Source organism: Ursus americanus, chromosome 24, assembly GCF_024610735.1.
Source record: "Ursus americanus isolate L20-20 chromosome 24, mUrsAme1.1.p, whole genome shotgun sequence".
In the NCBI taxonomy this organism is placed as follows: domain Eukaryota; kingdom Metazoa; phylum Chordata; class Mammalia; order Carnivora; family Ursidae; genus Ursus; species Ursus americanus.
In genome coordinates, this window is record NC_142150.1 from 15,851,389 (window position 1) to 15,870,554 (window position 19,166).

The following is a 19,166-nucleotide window of genomic DNA, read 5'->3' on the forward strand; positions in this document are numbered from 1 at the left end:
ACTGAGATATATCATGTGAGAGATGAGGAAGAGCTTCAGTTCCTTTGGGAAAATCGAAGAGGATTTTATTGGAGAAGATGACAGCTGAGCCAGGTATTAAAAATTTAGATGAGGTGTAGATAATTGGAAATGGGAGAGGCAGAAGAGTGAGTAATTATTTCAGAGGTAGAAATAAAAGAATAAAGGGGAGTATTGGGAGGTGTGAATGGGTCACATACCACATGTTCGTTTGAGTAGCAAGAAAAGGGGAGGAAGGTGAAAAGAGTTTTAAAGGTAGAATTATGAATTCCAGTCAAAACAGCTAGAATTTTATTCTGTATGGGTTTCTTTGTTTGTTCTTAGAATAAGGAAGAAAGAAAAAATCGTTTGAAAGGATGTTTAAGATGATTGATTTGGATATTGAGCTCAATAATATACCATTGTTGCAATAAAATCCCTAATCATAGCAATGCGTAATAATAGAGTAGAAGATACAGGGAAAAGGTTGTACAGATGAGGTTGGAGAAGTGGTAGGAGCCAGATCATGGTCCTACGTTCAGGAAGGCAGATTTTCTTCTAAGTTCTATGGGACATCATCAGGAGGTTTCCTGCAGAAGGATGTTATGATTTGATTTGCATGTTTAAATGAGCATGACTGCTGTGTGGAGAATGGACAGTAGTGGGTAAGAGTGGAAGCAGGGCACCAATTAGGAAGTGATGACTGAATTGGAGCAGGTCTTCTCAAAGCATTTAAAATCCTAGTTTTAGTATATTCATTTAGGGAGAGTAATGCATTAGCAGGTCAAGGCACGAAGTTAGAAAGGAAATATATTCTCATAATTCCTCAGTGTAGAAGTACAGAAACAGAAAGCTGAATGAATAAATGAATATATAAATAATCAAAACAGTAATAGCAGAAAAATTAAGCTAAATAGTCTTTTCTAGTCGTAGAATGTAGATTGATAACATCTCAGAACAGCCGACTCCAATCACCCTGTTTAACCTAACTACCCCGTCCCACTTGCCCTGCTTTATTTTTCTTTATAGTATATATCTCCACCTAAGATAATATAATCAACTTTTTGCATTCATTTATTGTTAGTCCCTCAAACCATTTCAACATAAGAAAACAGGGGACTTATTTTTTTTTCACCATTTTATCTCCTGCATTTAAAACAATGCTTGGGAGAGAGAAGGTAGCATTTGTTAAATGAATGAAAGGATGGATGGATGAATAATAACTGACTATTCACACTGATGCATTTTCCTATGCAAAATATGTTGCTATGTGGAAAATCTTGAAGGCTCAGGAAAGCTAAGGAGTTACATGTAAGAGTTATTCTTAAATAAAGGAACCCAGCATGGAATAATAGTGGGGAAAGCATGAGCTTTGCAATCACATAGGAGTGTATTCAAACCTGTCTTATTCTGTTTCTAGTTCTCAAATTCTGGGTATGTGAATCACCTTCCTGAACCTTATTCCTCATCTGCAAAATGGTATAATTACTCTTGCCATAATCTAATGTATGCAAAGCACAGTACCTGGCTAATACCTCCAATCCCAATTTTTTAAAATCATCTTTAATTCAGTGAATGCTTAAGGTTTTCTAGAATTCTTTTCTAGAATTCACATTTCATATCTTGAAAATTTGGCTGTGACTAACTTGTATATCTGCCTTTGTGTCCTCCATTCCCCACCCGATTAAAATAAATAATTGCATCCTTTTCCCCTTTGCTTTTCTTGAATCTTGCTTCCTACCTACTATACCACACTGAGCCAGTGAAAACTTGTTTAACTGCACAGCGTTGCCTAGCAATGTCATGCTCCTCTCATGGTCTCACTCTGGGATACGGTAACTGGACTCCTGCTACTAATTCTTCCATCTTCATATCGTGTATATCCGGTCTTTTAATAACTATTAGAAGGAACATTCTGCTTTTATTAGCTGAAGGTCTTATAGAAGTGTCGCCATTGTTATTCATTCTGATAGAATTAAGCTGAACTGTTTCTCTTTTCTCCAAATCACTCAGGTTCTGTGTTTAAAAGGTCAATTACATTTATTTCAAATTGGTAAGACAAACATTTCCTGTGCATCCTGAAAATAAAATGGTCCAATGAACAGTTTCTTGAGAACATTTTATTTTTTAATTTTAAATATGTATCTAGCACTGATAAGTTTCCTGCCTAACCTTAGGACTGTGTTGAAAGTGATATTGAGCATATGCTGGTGTCTGAAATGGAATCCATACCCCAGGAAGCTGACACCAGGAATGGTGTGGGTGAGGTGACCTGGCCCTGTTATTGTATCCTCCAGCACTAAATGACCATCTCAGCCACACTATGAGTTTGCAAGTATTAAACAGAAAAAGCAACATCCCACTCGCAGTGCTACATCATGGAACATTGGAGGTGGGCCAGATGTAATAATTATAATTGGAAAGAAAAGTCATTTCAAATCACTAATCTGTAGATGACAAGGCAATCTTAAAGCACCAATCAATGGTCAGCTTGTTTTTAGAATCCTCAGGGCAAGAATATTCACATATAATAAAAGAATTTGGAGTCTCCTACTGTGTGGAAATGGGATATGCTATCTTACTAGCAGCTTTAGCAATGGCCTCAGAGATCTGTTACATACAGAGAGCGGAATCAGACCTAGCCCTGCCCAATGACAGACATTTAACCACTACATAATACTGCAAGGGTTATAAACTCAAATGCCTACTGGTCAGGTAGTTGGGTCAAACAGGAGAGACTGTGCCTGTTTAGGTCAGCCACTACTTGGTGCTAGGAGTGTAGAGAATGCAGGAATGAAGGTCCAGTGACGCCAGATCACCTGATTACTTTAAGAGAGTCTTATTATCTGAATTTGTCTTGATTTTTTACATGTTGACCATTTAGCAGAACAATGCAGTCAAACATGTCTTCAAGAATGATGCAGAACAGGGTCCAGCAGTCCGTGACTTCTGTGGACAGTCCCTGCTATTTGTGTACAGGGGCTGGATCCAATACAGATTATTCATAGGGTCCCACAGGCTCTTTAGGGAAAGCACAAGGATGTTCTGGGTGAGAAACTATAGGTCAAAGTTCATCTAACAAAACTAACTCTTAAATGGAGAAAATACAAATATTCCTTTTATGTAGCTACTCCTATCCCACAGGAAGATGGGAAGAAGTTCCCAGAGAAGAGAATTAGGAGAGAGGAGGAAGGAGGGAGGAAGAAGTGGCCAGGGATAGGGGAAGGGGTAAGAAAGAAGTGGTGGCAGTAGCTTCTGGTTGGATTCCAGTCTCTTGTTCTGCCAGGGAGGATGACCCACTGGCTATTACAAAGCAAAGTGAAATTCTGCCATGGCCTTGATCAGCGTGGAAACCTTAAACTCCTTTAAATAAACCCTATGGCAGTGGGCTTCAAGTTTTGGTAAACTCATTACCATTATAAAGGGAAAACATAACCCAATGTCAGCAATATTCATTCTTTTTTCTTTTCCCCTGCAGGAATCTGGTCTTTGTTTGGCTGCTGCACTCCCCAATTTCCCCTGAGAGAAGGAGACAAGGGGCTTTTGCTATAAGCAGGGAGGTCCTGGGAGATGTTGCATTTGGTAGAAGAGATACATCTCTGAACTTGAATACATTGCTGAAATACCTTCAGTTCAATAAATGGAGTCAAAATCTGAGCCTGGGTAAGTCAATTTTTGCTGGTGAAGGCAGTGAAAAATGTATCCTTGGAGTAGCCCCCTGAGCATCCCATCCCTCTATCCTTGAGGCACACTATCAGGCCCAGGAATCCATCTCAGGTTCTAGTCTTACTTTCAAATGCTGTGTGATGAATGTTTACAACGTAAAGAGGTATAATCCTTCTCAAGGTATGTGTAATTTCAAAAGTTTGGAGATGAGAGTAATTGTCTTCAGAACCTAAAGAATGAAGCTACAAATCCTGGGACGGGATTTAGTTAGTAGAGACAGTAGCAGACCTCCCTGGAGATGATCCAGGCAGTGTGGAAAAGCCACGGTAGTGAAAGTTGAAGTCTGGCAACAACTGTTTCACATCAGTGAGCTCAAACCCACTGTCTGGATCAAAAATACTGTATGACCTTAGGGGCACCTGGCTGGCTCAGTTGGTTGAACATCCAACTCTTGATTTTGGCTCAGGTCATGATCTCAGGGTCCTGGGATCAAGCCCCAAATCAAGCCCCTCATTGAGCCCCATGCTCAGAGGGGAGTCTACTTGGGGATTTCTCTCTCTCCCTCTGCCCCTCCCCCCCCCCACTTGTGCACTCTCTCTCTCTCCCTCTCTCTCTCTCTCGCAAATAAATAAATCTTAAAAAAAGAATATCATTTTATGACTTTTAAAGCTGGGTGATGTTTTAGGGTAGGAAGTTGGGTGTGTTGTACAGGGCACAAGAACCAGCTCACGGCTGCTGTAAGGCCAAACCTCTGAACTCTAACTTTCCTGGACCATTGCAAACTGGAGGTGTGGTAGGCAGAATCATGACTCCCCGAAATGTCCATGCCCTAAGCCCCCAAACCTGTGAATATGTTAACTTACACAGCAAAAGGGACTCTGCAGATACGATGGAGTGAGAGATCTTGAGACAGGGAGATTATTCTAGTTTATCCAGTCAGACCCAATGTAATCACATGGGTCCTTATGAAAAGAAAACAAGAGTATCAGAGTCAGAGAGAGATTAGAAGATACTATACTGCTGGCCTTGAGGATGAGGGTAAGAGCCATTAGCCAAGGAATTTAGGCAGCCTTTAGACACAGAGAACAACAAGAAAACCCATTGTCTCCTAGAGCCTCCAGAAGGAGTTCAGCTCTGCCAATAATTTGACTTTAGCCGTTGGGACATATTTTGGACTGCTGACCTGGAGAACTTAAGATAATATATTTGTGTTGTCTTAAACACGGGAATCTTGCTTGGCTTCTCTAAAAAGCTCTGGTTGGGCAGGCACCTGAGGAGTCGCCCTCCTTTTCAGGTGGGCCTTGCCAGTAACTCATCAAGCTCAATGAGCTGATATCCTAGAGCCAGACTATCCTGTTGAAGAATCCTGCACAACCCAGTGTCTGTCGTGTTTTGCTCAGGATTGTCCACCAAAGGAAGTAGAGGACCCAATCCTGGATGTCAGCAGCTGTGGTGACAGGTACATGGAGACTTTGTGGTGATGGGCACAGGTGCAGTGAGAAATGGCTCACAGCGGTCAGAATCGCTCTTGTTGTGGAATGTGGAGCACATCACATTACAAGAGGGCCATGTTTACTATAGACGAGTAACTTGGTATAGAACTAACAGCCGTAAACGGCATTGTTTCCCTATTACTCAGCATGGTAATATGTTGTGAGCATTTGCTCTGCTCTGCCTAGCATAATGGTGTCATGGTGAGTTTCCCAGGATTTTATTGGCAGTAATGTGAAATAGCTGTTTTTTTTCCTCCCCAACACTATAATTTTCCATGTTCTGATCCTGCAATCATAGCACCATTTGGGTTAACTCAATTGCTTTGTCGCTTTGGTAAAGACAGCCCACACATAATGGCAATTTAAAAAATCATACAATTTTAATAATTGAGTGACTAAGACCCAAAGTGTTTGATACAGGAAGCTCATAATATTTTGTAATACGATTTTGAAAAGATAATAGAGGGTAGAGAAATGAGTCTGACAAGGAAATGACAACACTTTCTTAAAGTACTGCTATTAAGTGGGCATGACAAGCCCAGCTGGTTACCTACAACATTTAGCAAAGAGCGAGACCCTTCTGAGCTGCTGCCAGGGGCAACTTGTATGCAGTGAGGGTAATGTGGTGGCGAGTTCATTTTCTTTTCTCTTTCCCGCGCTGCTGCTGCATTTTCTCCTAAGGATCATTTTGCCCTTCTCCCACCCCTCCCCGTTCCTAACAGACCTAGTGGAGCTAAGGGACACTAGAACCTGCTTCCATTTGAAGTTTTCTCTTTAATTTTTCCTGCTTCAGGCAGAGGTTTTCAAGTTATTTTGTTTTTCCCCAAAGCACTAGAATTCTTTCTTCAAGAGAAACATTTCATGGAATTTGAATATGTGATACATATAAAAGCAGTACACTCTTGATTGAAGAGTTGGGGAGACAGGATGAGTTCTTACAATCCAGGCTTTCCCTTCTCTCCACCATTCACAGGGACATAGGGAAAAATGTTTGAAATGCATTGGCTTTGAGCTTGCCAAGAACCCTTGAAGATGCTTCAAAATGGTATTTCCAAGGTTTGCTTCAAGCCAAGGCTATAGAATTTCAAATTCAACTGCATGGGTAAATATTCTGTGATTTGAACACTGGTCTGTAGGTAAGGCTCAGAGGGCTTTATTCAGATTAACAGAGCATTTCTTTTATTTCTGTTTAAATTTATTTATCTTTTTTTTCTTTTTTGGCAAATGCTTTGTTTGGTAAGCTTGAAGGAAGTGTTAGAATTTGAAAAGTTTCCCCCAGTGGTCTGTAACCATCATAATTTATATACAGCAATTCCCTTCAAAAAGTGCTTGTGAAAATTCCAGCGTCCTGGGTACTTGATTTTCTCTCTAATATTGCTTTCTCATCCCTTGAGGTTTATATGAAAGAGTTTCTACTCTTGTTTGATCATGCAGAGATTCTGGAAGGTTAATTTTTAGCTCTCCTGCCACAGACAAACACACACTTCAGGGTCCTCTCTCTCAAGTAACCCAAAAGGGTAAAATGGCACCTGGGTCACATAGCCTTAAGTCTCAGCTCTGCTGCTCTCAGATGAGGCCACGAAGCTCTGAGAGGCCAATTGAATTTCTAATGATATGTGTTATTCTTTTTTGGTTTCTCATGTGTCAGATTAAAATATAACTAAGCTACCGAAGGAGATTCAAAAAGCCCTAGGCGAGAGTCTCGACTTTGATAAAGGAGCTGTTAACACACAGAGATGAATTGAAGTCCATCCCAGGTCATTGGTCATCACGTAGATAGTGCAGATTTATCTGATGTCAGAACCAAATTTCAGTTTGCCTAACATTTCTGCTATATTCACAGGATACTGTGGTATTGTATAGATAGCTTAGACGAAGTCTCCTTGGAACTGAGAGCTCACTATAAAATTAAAGAAAACAGCCTAGTTTTATTCTTGATCCAAGGATCAAACTCAGAGTAACCTTAAGGCAATTTCAACCCTTCAGGGGCTCAGTTGTTCACCAAGGGAAAATCACTTCAGCAGTGTAGGTTGCTTTAGAGAAAAAATGGTGTTAATAGAAGAATTGCCTTTCTTCCTTCTATGCTGTGGACAGTGAGTGGCCAATTTACTCAGATCTAAGCTTAGACAGGTGGTTTTGGATGCCCAGCCCCACTCAAAGTCGTGAGAGTAGATCAGAGAAGATCTCTTTGGATGGTGTTCCTATCTAAATTGTGGAGTTACTACTGCCAGACATTTAGGCACACAGGAGTGAGGAGAAATTTCCTATTTTCCTGCAAACCTGAGTCAGTATCTCTTTTTATTGCCCTCTAATTTCCCTCTTAAACTGACTGTGTCAGATCAACCTATAAATATTCTGAAACCATTGTCTTTTTTTGAACCTTTGAAATAATGCTCCGTATTGACTCTTTATGTACTTAAATGGTTACTTTTTATAGAGATTGGAGTCAAGTTTAGAATATTCCTCTATTTAGAATATTATTTCCCATTTCTACTTGTCTAAACCTTCTATAATAGAATTCCCAAGGACTGCAGTCTCTCTTTATAAGAGAATTCTACTTCCATGCTTCATTGATAGCAGACTTAACTTGTAAATCGCTTTGTCTGATGAAATGTGAGTGAAAGTTAACTTAAGTCACTTCTGAGTAGCAGCTTTATGAACCATTACATGGTTCTGTCAATTATTCTTTTTCCTCTGTCATCAGACAGATATGTTCAAATGGGACATGTTCTATCAAACTAGTTTCAAAATAAAAAAGATATACAGCTGAACCACAGTGTATTTGTAATACAAGAAGAAAAAGAAATTGTAGTTGAGACTTTGGGATTGTTTGTTACCACAGCATATCCTAGTATAATCTGACTAATGCTCTTGTTCATCTTTCAAAGCCTGATTTTGCGTTACCTCTTCCATGAAACCTCTTATTTGTAATATGACATCTGTGGACTTGAATCTTAAATTTACTATTATATAAGTAATACAACATTGAAAAAGTTATTTAATCTTCCCAAACTTTAAGAAGATTCCTTATGTTTTACCTGTAAAATAAGGAAAATGCTAATATCTCAAGGATTGTCACAAGGCTTAAAATAATTCGTGTGAAGTTCTTAGCACTCAGGAATTGTTAACTATTATTTACCTTAGTTTTCCATATATCATTCTTACTGACTGATGCATTGCCTTGCATTTTGGAAATGCTCAATAACTGTCGAGTGAATAAATGAATAAAGAAATGCCTATACTCTTTTACTTCCTCCTTAAGAATTGAGAGTAGATCTACTAGAAGGTATACCCTGGAATCTGCTTTGGACCAGACCAGACAGCTGGATAGGAGAAGAGCATAGTTATTATTTGCAAGTCACCATGAATTATTGAGGCTTCAGAGAATTAATCAGAAAAGTTTTCCTACTCCCTGTTGGCAGAATTTACTTGAGATTCCCTTGTAGGTTGGATGAGACATAAACCGATATATTTTTGTTTAGATGTCTCCTGCCACTCTTTGCCAGATAATTCTATATGAATGAGCTAAACAATGGTTATAAATTATATTCTTATTATTATCAAATAAAAAGATAGTTGTAAAATAATAAAATGTAAGGATGGATTTTATTGCTTCTTAAATTCTTTTATAAAATGTTCTCATTTTATATAAAGAACATTCATGCTGCTTTTATTCTTATCCTGTAGGGTAATTTCCTTTTTGTATTCAGAATTAATCCTTTTTAAAAATGGCTCCCCAAAGTGTTCTTTTTGTAACAGTTGCTCACTCATCTATGCATTTGTATGCCTTTCTGTAATTCTGGTTTCTAAGCACAGGAAATTTTTGTCTCCAATGATAGCAACTGTAGGACAAATAATATAAATCAACTTTTTAGTGATTATCTCCCAAGTACTATCACCGTAGACAACACAGTTTAGGAGATAGAAGAGAATATGAGAGAGATTTTTAATTAAGAGTCTAGTCACCTGGGGTACCTGGGAGACTCAGTCATTTAAGCATCATGATCCTGGGGTTATGATCCCAGGATCCTAGGATGGAGCCCCAGTTGGAGGGTCCCTGTTCAGCAGGGAGTCTACTTCTCCCTCTCCCTCTGCCCCTCCTCCCCACGCTAGTGTGCTCTCTCTCTCTCTCTCTCTCAAATAAATAAAAACTTAAAAAAGAAAAGAAAGAGAATCTAGTTACTGAAGTCTAGATCAGTTTTGTTTTCCCTCAATTAAATACTAAGTTTGGAGCATCAGAGAACTGAGGTAGAAAGGTAGATATTATTCCACCCATTATTTGTTGATTTGCTGATTATGATTTTGCTCAAGTTATAAGGCTTGCTCCTGCAATACTGTTAAGTAGTATATGCAAAGCCAAGTTCTAACTTTTATTGCATATGAATGCAATAGAAATTAATGAAATGGTCTGAATATCTACTATAGAGCCAGGTACTGTATGTTTAAGGACTTTGTCAGTGATAAGAAATTAAGACCAATTGTTCTACAACTTGATAGGAGTAGCACAGACACAGGTCTAAGCTACAGAGGGAGCACAGAAGAGTGAGATTTGACAAGTCATAGAGGGCTCTGCATAGGAATTCTGTGTAAGTTGGGTCTGGAAGTACTAATCATTATATGGCACAAGGACAATGGGAAAGAGCCCTGATATCAGAAGGCATGTGAGATAAAACAGTAACATGTATTTTGAAAACTACATCAGAGCTACCTTTGAGTGTGAGGGATTCAGCTGAGAGAGAACTGGAAAAGGTCTCTGTATGTGGACTGGAAAGTATTTGGCAATTTTCAAGATGGCAGTTTTGATCAACTGGCGGATATGAATAGCTGGTGAGAGCTAGTGTTCCAGCAGGAAAGTCAGAAGAAATGGAGAGGGTAATTGAAGTGTAGGCCGAAGATAACAAATAAGCATGGCCTTGATTTGGGCAGTTTTTGGAGTTTGACTGAGTCTTTGGAGACCAATCACAAGCTCATTTTTTTCTAGTTTGGCCCCAATGGTAAACGTATGTAGATTTAAAAGCCCCTTGAAGACAGGCTGAGTAATTGGTCTAATTTCCAAGGACCACTATATACTTGGACTTATGCTCAATGAAACTTGGGAAAGGAACAAATTCAATCAATATTATTATTATTATTATTATTATTATTTTGGTTTTTCATTCAATGCTACCTATCAAACAGCCTTATCAATTTTACCCCCTCATGCTTTGTTTCACATTGATAATAACTAACATTCACAGAGTGTCAGTTATGGGTCAGGCTCTATTTTAAGTGCTATATATGTGTTACCCCATAATACATAAATAATGAAGAAAGTAGCGCTGACTGTGTTATCTTAAAAACACTATAAGGAAGCTGGTGTGGCATATGGGTTTCCTCATAAAAGTCCTATGAGTGAGATCATAGAAATAAAATCTGAGGCACATCAAGCAACTTGCCCAACTGGAGAAAGTGGAATTTGAACCCAAGCCATCTGAGTCTGAATTGTTAGCATTTAACCAGCATGCTTTACTGATTCTCAAACACAGCAAGCAGTTTGCTTTATGATAATTTTCTTAAACCTATGGTTCTTGGCAATGTGTTACACCATTTCTGAAGAGACATGGCAGAGTGAGTGGAAGGAACACTTGCTTTGGAGTCAGAATGGACTCTACATGTGCTAACTGTGTGACCTCTGGTAAGAGACTTCGTTGCAGCTTTCTAATAGTTCTTCATTTGTAAAATAGAATTGGAAATTTACACATTGCAGTGTTGATATGATTATGACTAATCCAGGTAAATTTTTCTGGCATATAGTAAGTTCTTGATAAACATTAGCCATTAGAAGTAGTTGTTTTTGTAAATGTAGAGAGCACCTGTTTCTCTTGCATTCCTGAGCTTGGATATTCTTGAAAACAGATTAGGTACTAAATAAAGCCTCGCTGACTGGTTGATATTTTTTGCCTGGCTTGGGGGAAGACATCCTAGAACAATATGTTACTATTAGTCATTTTTCTCTAATGTGTACACAGCCTCTTTAATGACAATTTGCACTTGCACAGCATTTTCTATTAACCAGAATCAGTTTTAGTAATATTAATGAGGTTTGCAAATACCTGTGTTATGGTAGGATTATGTTTCCCATTAAAATTGGTTAGGTTAAAAAATGTTAATGATTTAAAGGAAAAACCAAAACTAGAATATTCATTTTCCACCGTGACTGTTATGTTTTTAGAAGGTCCACTATTCAAAAGTACCAGTACTTTATCCTCATGACAATTTGCAACTGAAGTCCGTTGCTGACATCAAAGGCACTGATGTTATGAATTATTTGTGTATTCAATTTGTACCAGCTTGTTATTTATCTATTGAAAATCCTCTAGATCTGGTAGACAACAGAAGACATGTATTTAGGTCTTAGTGCAATTTAAAATAAACTCTGTTGCAAAAAGCAAGTCACACTATTGACATGAACCGATGGCCTAATATATTATGACACAAAAGAAACCACTGATATTTGTTAGTAGCATAAGAGCTAGCTCTCTGGCTTGCCAGTTTTCATTTTACAACCTAAACACACAGAATTTTGTTCCAAAGAGTAAAGGAATCTATTTATATAATGTGAGCAATTTTTTTTTTTTAACTCAAGCAACAGATAATGAGACAGTCACTAATCCCATGTGGCAAATCCTACTCAAAGAGTACTTTTTCTCCTCTGGCAGCCAATCTGTTGTTATTGTATTTGTTAGTTAGTATTCTTTTAAAAAATTGGGTAGAGACCTCCTAGCCTTTTGGTCTGCAAGGCAGAAAAATGCTGCACTACTTGTTATTCCTCGAGATCACCATATATAGAACAGATTATCCAAAGCTGTTTCCCCTCTCTTTTCACTATTTTTTCCTCTCACTCTCTTACAACATAGGTGGTCTCCCTGAGGCTTTCCCACTACCTCGTTTTTGCTTGCTAACTTACCTCCTTGAGCTTCAGGGTTTTTTTTTTTTTTTTTTTTAATCTGCATTATGAGAGAGAGATTAGAGACAATATTTTAAAAGATTTTTTTCCAGCTCTAAATTGCATATATTTGTCACAGTACACTAAACTATTAACAATTCAATTTTACTGCATAAATACTTTTTGAGCTAAAGCCAATCAGGAACTGTATTGAATTTCTGTGGGCAAAGCAGCACCGGTCTACCTTATTGTATTAGTTTCCTATTGGTGGTGTAACAAGTTACCACAAATACAGGGTCTTAACACAAATTCATTAACTTTCAATTCTGCAGGTTAGAGATCCTTAATGGGTCTTACTAGGATATAATCAAGGCATTGGAAGGGATGTGTTCTTTCTGGAGGCTCTAGGGAAGAGTTAATTTCCTTGTATTTTATAGCTTCTAGAGGCTACCCCATTCCTTGGATCATGTCCCCCTTTTTCCATTTTTTTCAAGTTTTTATTTTAATTCTAGTTAGTTAACATACAGTGTTCTAGTAGTTCCAGGTATACAATATAGTGATTCAATACTTCCAAACATCACCCAATGCTCATCACAACCAAACTCCTTAATCCCCAGCACCTATTTCACCAATCTCTCCACCCACCTCCCGTCTGGTAACCACCAGTTTGTTCTCTATAATTAAAAGTGTTTCTTGGTTTATCTCTCTGTCCTTTCTCCCTTTGCTCATTTGTTTTGTTTCTTAAATTCTACATATGAGTGAAATCATATGGTATTTTTCTTTCTTTGACTTATTTTGCCTAGCATTTTACTCTCTAGATCTATCCATGTTGTTGCAAATGGCAAAAATTATGCATTTTATAGCTGAATAATATTCCATTGTAGATATATATCACATCTTCTTTATCCAAATATCAGTCAATGGATAGTTGGGCTGCTTCCATCACTTGGCTATTGTAAATAATGCTGCTATAAATATGGTGGTGCATGTATCTCTTTGAATAACTGTTTTTGTATTCTTGGGTAAATACCCAGTAGTGTGATTGCTGGATTGTAGGGTAGTTCTATTTAACTTTTTGAGAAACCTCCATACTGTTTTCCACAGCGGCTGCACCAGTTTGCATACCCACCGACATGCACGAGGGTTCCTTTTTCTCCCCATCCTCGCCAGTATATCTTATTTCTTGTGTTGTTGATTTTAGCCATTCTGACAGGTGTGATGTGATATCAATTGGTAGTTTTGATTTGTGTTTCTCTGATGGTAAGTGATGATGAACGTGTTTTCATGTGTCTGTTGGCCTTTTAGATGTCTTCTTTGGAGAAATGTCTGTCTACTGCCCATTTTTAAATTGTAATATTTGTTTTTTGGGTGTTGAATTATATAAGTTGTTTGTATATTTTGGATACTAATCCCTTATCGAATAAGTCATTTGCAAACATCTTCTCCCATTTTGTAGGTTGCCTTTTAGTTTTGTTGACTGTTTCTTTTGCTATGCAGAAGCTTTTTCTTTTGATGTACTCACATTAGTTTATTTTTGCTTTTGTTTCCCTTGCCTCAGGAGATATGTCTAGAAAAAAGTTGCTATGGGCAATGTCAAAGGGATTATGCCTGTGTTTTGTTCTCTCTGAAAACCTCTTATAGATTTTTTTGGTTTCAAGTCTCACATTTATGTCTTTAATTCATTTTGAATTTATTTTTGTGTATGGTGTAAGAAAGTAGTCCAGTGACTTTTTTTTTTTTTTTTTTGCATGTTGCTATCCTATCTTCCCAACACTATTTATTGAGGAGACTGTCCCTCTCCCATTGGATATTCTTACCTGCTTTGTCAAAGATTAATTGACCATATAGCTGTGGGTTTATTTCTGGGTTTTCTACTCTGTTCTATTGATCTGTCTATTTTTGTGCCAGTACCATATGTTTTGATTACTACAGTTTTGTAATATAACTTGAAGTCCAGAGTTGTGATACCTCCAGCTTTGCTTTTTCTTTTGCAAGATTGCTTGAGTTATTCAGGGTCTTTTGTGGTTCTATGCAAATTTTAGGATTCTTTGTTCTACCTCTGTGAAAAATGCTTGTGGTATTTTGATAGGGATTGCATTAAATGTGTAGATTTCTTTGGGTAGTATAAACATTTTAACAATATGTGTTCTTTCAATCCATGAGCATGGTATGTCTTTCCATTTCTGTGTATTGTTTTCAATTTCTTTCATCAGTGTTTTATAGTTCTCACTTCTTTGGTTAGGTTTATTCCAAGGTATCTTATTGTTTATGGTGTAATTGTAGATGGTATTGTTTTCTCAATTTCTCTTTCTGCTGTTTCATTATTGGTGTATAGAAATTCCACAGTTTCCTGCACATTGATTTTGTATCCTATGACTTTACTGAATTTGTGTATTAGTTCTAACAGTTTTTTGGTGGCATCTCTTGGACTTTCTAGATATAGTATCATGTTATCTGCAAATAGTGAACATTTTATGTCTTCCTTACAAATTTGTATGCTTTTTATTTCTTTTCGTTGTCTAATTGCTATGGCTAGGACTTTCAATACTATTTTGAAGAGACGTAGAGAGTCAGCATCCTTGTCTTGTTCCTGACATTAGGGGGAAAGCTCTAAGTTTTTCCCCATTGAGGATGATGTTAGCTAGGGGTTTTTCATATATGGCCTTTATTATGTTGAGATATATTCCTTCTAAACCTACTTCGTTGAGAGTTTTATCATGAATGAATAATGTCCTTTGCCAAATGCCTTTTCTGCACCTATTGAAATGATCATATGGTTCTTATATCCTTTCTCTTATTGATGTGATGTATGACATTGACTGATTTGCAAACATTGAATCACCCTTGCAATCCAGGAATAAATCCCACTTGATTTTGGTGAATGATTTTTTTTAATGTGTTGTTGACTTTGGTTTGCTAGTATTTTATTGAGGATTTTGCATCTATGTTCATCAGGACATTGGTCTGTAGTTCCCTTTTTTAGTCACGTCTTTATCTGGTTTTGGAATTAGGATATAAATGTTTTGTAGAATTTGCCTGTGAAGCTGTCTGGTGCTGGACTTTGTTTTTGGGAGTTTTTGATTACTGATTCAATTTCTTTGCTGGTTTTCAGTCTGTTCAAATTTTCTGTTTCTTCCTGTTTCAGTTTCAGTAGTTTATATGTTTCTAGGAATTTATTTCTTCTAGGTTGTCCATTGTGTTGGGATATAGTTCTTCATAACATTCTCTCAAAATTGTATTTCTGTGGTGTTGGTTTTATTTCTCCTCTGTTTCTTCTCCCCTTTCTCTTATTTGGTTAGAGGTTAATCAATTTTACTTATCTCTTCAAATCACTAGCTCCTGGTTTCACTGATCTGTTCTTTTGTTTTTTGTTTTGTTTTGTTTTTTCTAGTCTATATCATTTATTTCTTCTCTAATCTTTATTATTTCCTTCCTTCTGCTGGTTTTAGGTTTTGTTTGCCTTAGTTTTTCTAGCTCTTTTAGGTGTAAGGTTAGGTTGTTTATTTGACATTTTTCTTGCTTCTTGAGGTAGGCCTATACTGCTATAAACTTCCCTCTTAGAACCAGTTTTGCTACATCCCAAAGGTTTTGAACTGTTGTGTTTTCATTTTCACTTGTTTCCATGTACTTTTTAATTTCTTCTTTAATTTCCTGTTTGACCCATTCATTGTTTATTAGCATATTATTTAACCTTTCCAGATTTTGTCTTGTGGTTGACTTCCAGTTTCATAGTGGTGTGGTCAAAAAAGATGCATGGTATGACTTTAATCTTCTTGAATTTGTTGAGGCTGGTTTTGTGGGTGAATATGTGATCTGTTCTGGAGAATGTTCCATGCGCACTTGAAAAGAATGTGTATTCTGCTGTCTCAGGATGGAATGTTCTGAATATATTTTTTTAAATCCATCTGTCCCAGTGTATATTCAAAGCTATTGTTTCCTTGTTGATTTTCTGTCTAGATGGCCTGTCCATTGATGTTTAAGTGGTGTGTTAAAGTTCTACTCTTATTGTATTGTTATCGATTATTTCCTTTACATTTGTTATTAATTTTTTTTTTCTGTATTTCAGTACTCCTGTGTTGGGTGCACAAATATTTACAATAAAACGAGTCTCTTGTAGGCAGCATATAGATGGGCTTTGTTTTCTTTTATCCATTCTGTCACTCTATGCCTTTTGATTGAAACTTTCAGTCCATTTACATTCAAAGTAGTTATTGATATATATGTATCTATTATCATTTTATTATTTGTTCTATGATTGTTTCTGAAGATTTTTCTCTGATCCTCTCTTGTCTTTCTTTCTTTCTTTCTTTCTTTCTTTCATGTTTTGCTGATTTTATTTTGTGATATATTTGGATTTTTCTTTATTATTTGCATGCTTGTTAGTGGTTTTTGGTATATGGTTACCATTAGGTTTGTATATGACCTCTACTGCATACAGCAGTCTATATTAAGTTGATGGTCATTTAAGTTTGAACCCATTCTTTACTCCCTTCATCCCCATCTTTTAGGTATATGTTATTACATTTTATATCCTATTTTTAGTGAGTTTCTTAACTGACTGTTTTACAAGAATATTCATTTTTACTGCTTTTGTGTTTCCTTGTACTGTCACTTTTGGTCTCTCATTTCCACTCAGTGTCTCCTTTAATATTTCTTGCAGGGCTAACTTAGTGGTTATGAACTCCTTTAGTTTTTATCTGGGAAACTCTTTATCTGTCCTTCTATTCTGAATAATAGCCTTGTTGGGTGGAGTATTCTTGGATGCAGATTTTTCCCATTCAGCACTTTGAATATATCATGCCACTTTCTTCTGTCCTTCAAATTTCTGTTGAACAATCTCCCACTAGCTTTATGGATTTTCTCTTGTAAGTCACTGCCTTCTCTTGCTGCTTAAATTTTTTTTTTATCAATATAGTTTGCCAATTTAATTACAATATATCTTGGTGTGGGTCTGTTTTGTTGATTTTGATGGATGTTCTTATGCCTCCTAGATCTGAATATCTATTTCCTTCCCCACATTTCGGAAGTTTTCAGCTATTATTTCTTCAAATAAATTTCCTGTCCCCTTTTCTCTCTCTCCTTCTGGGGCTCCTATTATATGAATGTTATTAAGTTTTATGAAGTCACTGAGTTCCCGAAGTCTATTCTCATGTTGCATAGTTCTTTTTTTCTCTCTTTTGTTCAGCTGATTACTTTCCATTACTTTGCTTTCTAGGTCACAAATTTGTTCCTCTGCTTCTTCCATCCTACTGTTCATTCTGCCAAGCATGTTTCTCATTTCATTTATTGAGCCCTTTATCTCTGCTATATTATTCCTTATCTCTGTGTTAAGGGTCTCACTCATGCCTTCTACTATTTTCTCAAGTCCATGAATATCCTTATGATCATTACTTTAAATTTTATATCAGGCTTGTTACTTATATCTCTTTTGCTCAGATCTCTGGCCATTGGCCTTATCCTGTTCTTTCTTTTGCAAGAAATTTCTCTGTCTGTCTCCTCATTTTATCTGCCTTTCTGTGTCTGTTTTTGTGTGTTAAGAAGTCAGCTATGTCTTCTGCTCTTAAAAGTTGTGAGTTTATGAAGAACTAGTCCTGGAGTGCCCTGCAGTGCAGTGTTCCTTCTTCACCGGAACCTGGAACTTCAGGAAAATATCCTCTGTGTTTTACTTATGCCCCGCTATTGTATCTGAGTCATTTTTCCTTTCAGTGCAGTTGTCTGCACTGACTCTGTCTGTTGTGATCTGTGCCAGCTCTCTGTGGTATTAGTGGGACCCAGGCAGGCCACCTCTAAGGGGATGAGCCTGGCAGGGAACTTGAGAGTGGGCTGGTGGTGTTAGCAAAATTTGCACTGGGCCACTAGTTCTATGTCAGATTCCCTAAAGCACTGTGGTGGCTGGGGCTGCACATTGGGGCAGCCAGGGGCATGAGGTTAGGCACATTATGTGGGGACAGCTGGGTGTGGTGGCTGGCCATGGCACATGCACAGTTTCAACAAAATTTGCCCTGATGCCAGGGCCAAAGCTAACCAGCTTGGAGTGGGTGACACCTCAGGAGAACTTGTGGGCATGGCGCACTGCTAGCTGGTTTGGTAATAAGTGTCTACATTTCTGCTTCCTGCAGATGGCTCAATGTTTATGCTGAGAGTGAGAGAGGAAAATGGTGCCTTCTAGCTCCCTTGTTTTTGGAGAAGTCCCTGAACGTGCTCTGAAATCAGTATGAATAGATCTGTCTTTCATTTGTCCCCAGTGTTGTGTGTAAAACTGCCATTTTTATGTTGCCTTTCTGTGCAGGCTGTCTCTTTAAGGGCAGTGACCCAGCTATCACTAATCTTTTCAGCTCACACTGTGCTGAGTCAGCTGACTTTTAAAACTCCGGGCTCCAAGTCCCACGGGTTTTAGAATTGCATGGAATTCGTTTTTAAAAGCCAAATGTTATGGGAATTAGTCTTCCCTGTTGAGCTCCCTGGTGGAAGGGCCCATTTCTATGCTCCCTCCACATGAACAGCTCCCTCCTTCCTATGGGCAGCTTCCCTCTGCCTTTTTGATCTTCCTAACCTTTCAGATGCAGCTTCTCTGTATGTAGTTGTAGAGTTTGTTCTGCCAATCTTCAGAGCACTTTTTGGTTTATTTACTTGGATGTGGACGATACCTAGTTGTAAATGTGGGGTTGGATGAACTCAGGGTCCTCTTAATCTACCATCTTCCCAAGCTCCCACCCCTCTTGTTCCATTTTTCAAAGCCAACAACATTGTGTCTCTGTTCATGACTCTTCTCTAGTGACATCTTTCTCTGACTGATTCTTTTTTCTGCCTCCCTCTTCTACTTTCAAGGACCCTTGTAATTACATGGGACTACCCAGATGAACCAGGATAATCTTTTTTTCCTATTAAAGAGAGAGAGAGAGAGAGGGAGAGAGGAGAGGCTGGGGGGAGTGGCAGAGGGAGAGGGGAGAGAGAATCTTGTTCAGGTGCCACAGTTAGTGCAGAGCCCAATGTGGGGCTTGATCTCACAATCCTGAGATCATGACCTAAGCCAAAATCAAGAGTCAGACACTAACTGACTGAGTGACCTAGGGAACCTGAGCCAC

The 19,166-nt window shown here is 37.9% G+C and overlaps 1 protein-coding gene across 6 annotated transcripts in view; it reads left to right on the forward strand.

The window, feature by feature from the left end:
• Positions 1-19,166, forward strand: part of LOC148107847 (uncharacterized) — a 638,616-nt gene that overhangs the window by 7,890 nt on the left and 611,560 nt on the right. For all 6 annotated transcript variants that reach the window (XM_087855366.1, XM_087855368.1, XM_087855367.1 and 3 more), the window contains one exon: positions 3,476-3,660. The gene's annotated coding sequence lies outside the window, so the exon portion shown is untranslated. The remainder of the gene's footprint in view (positions 1-3,475; positions 3,661-19,166) is intronic.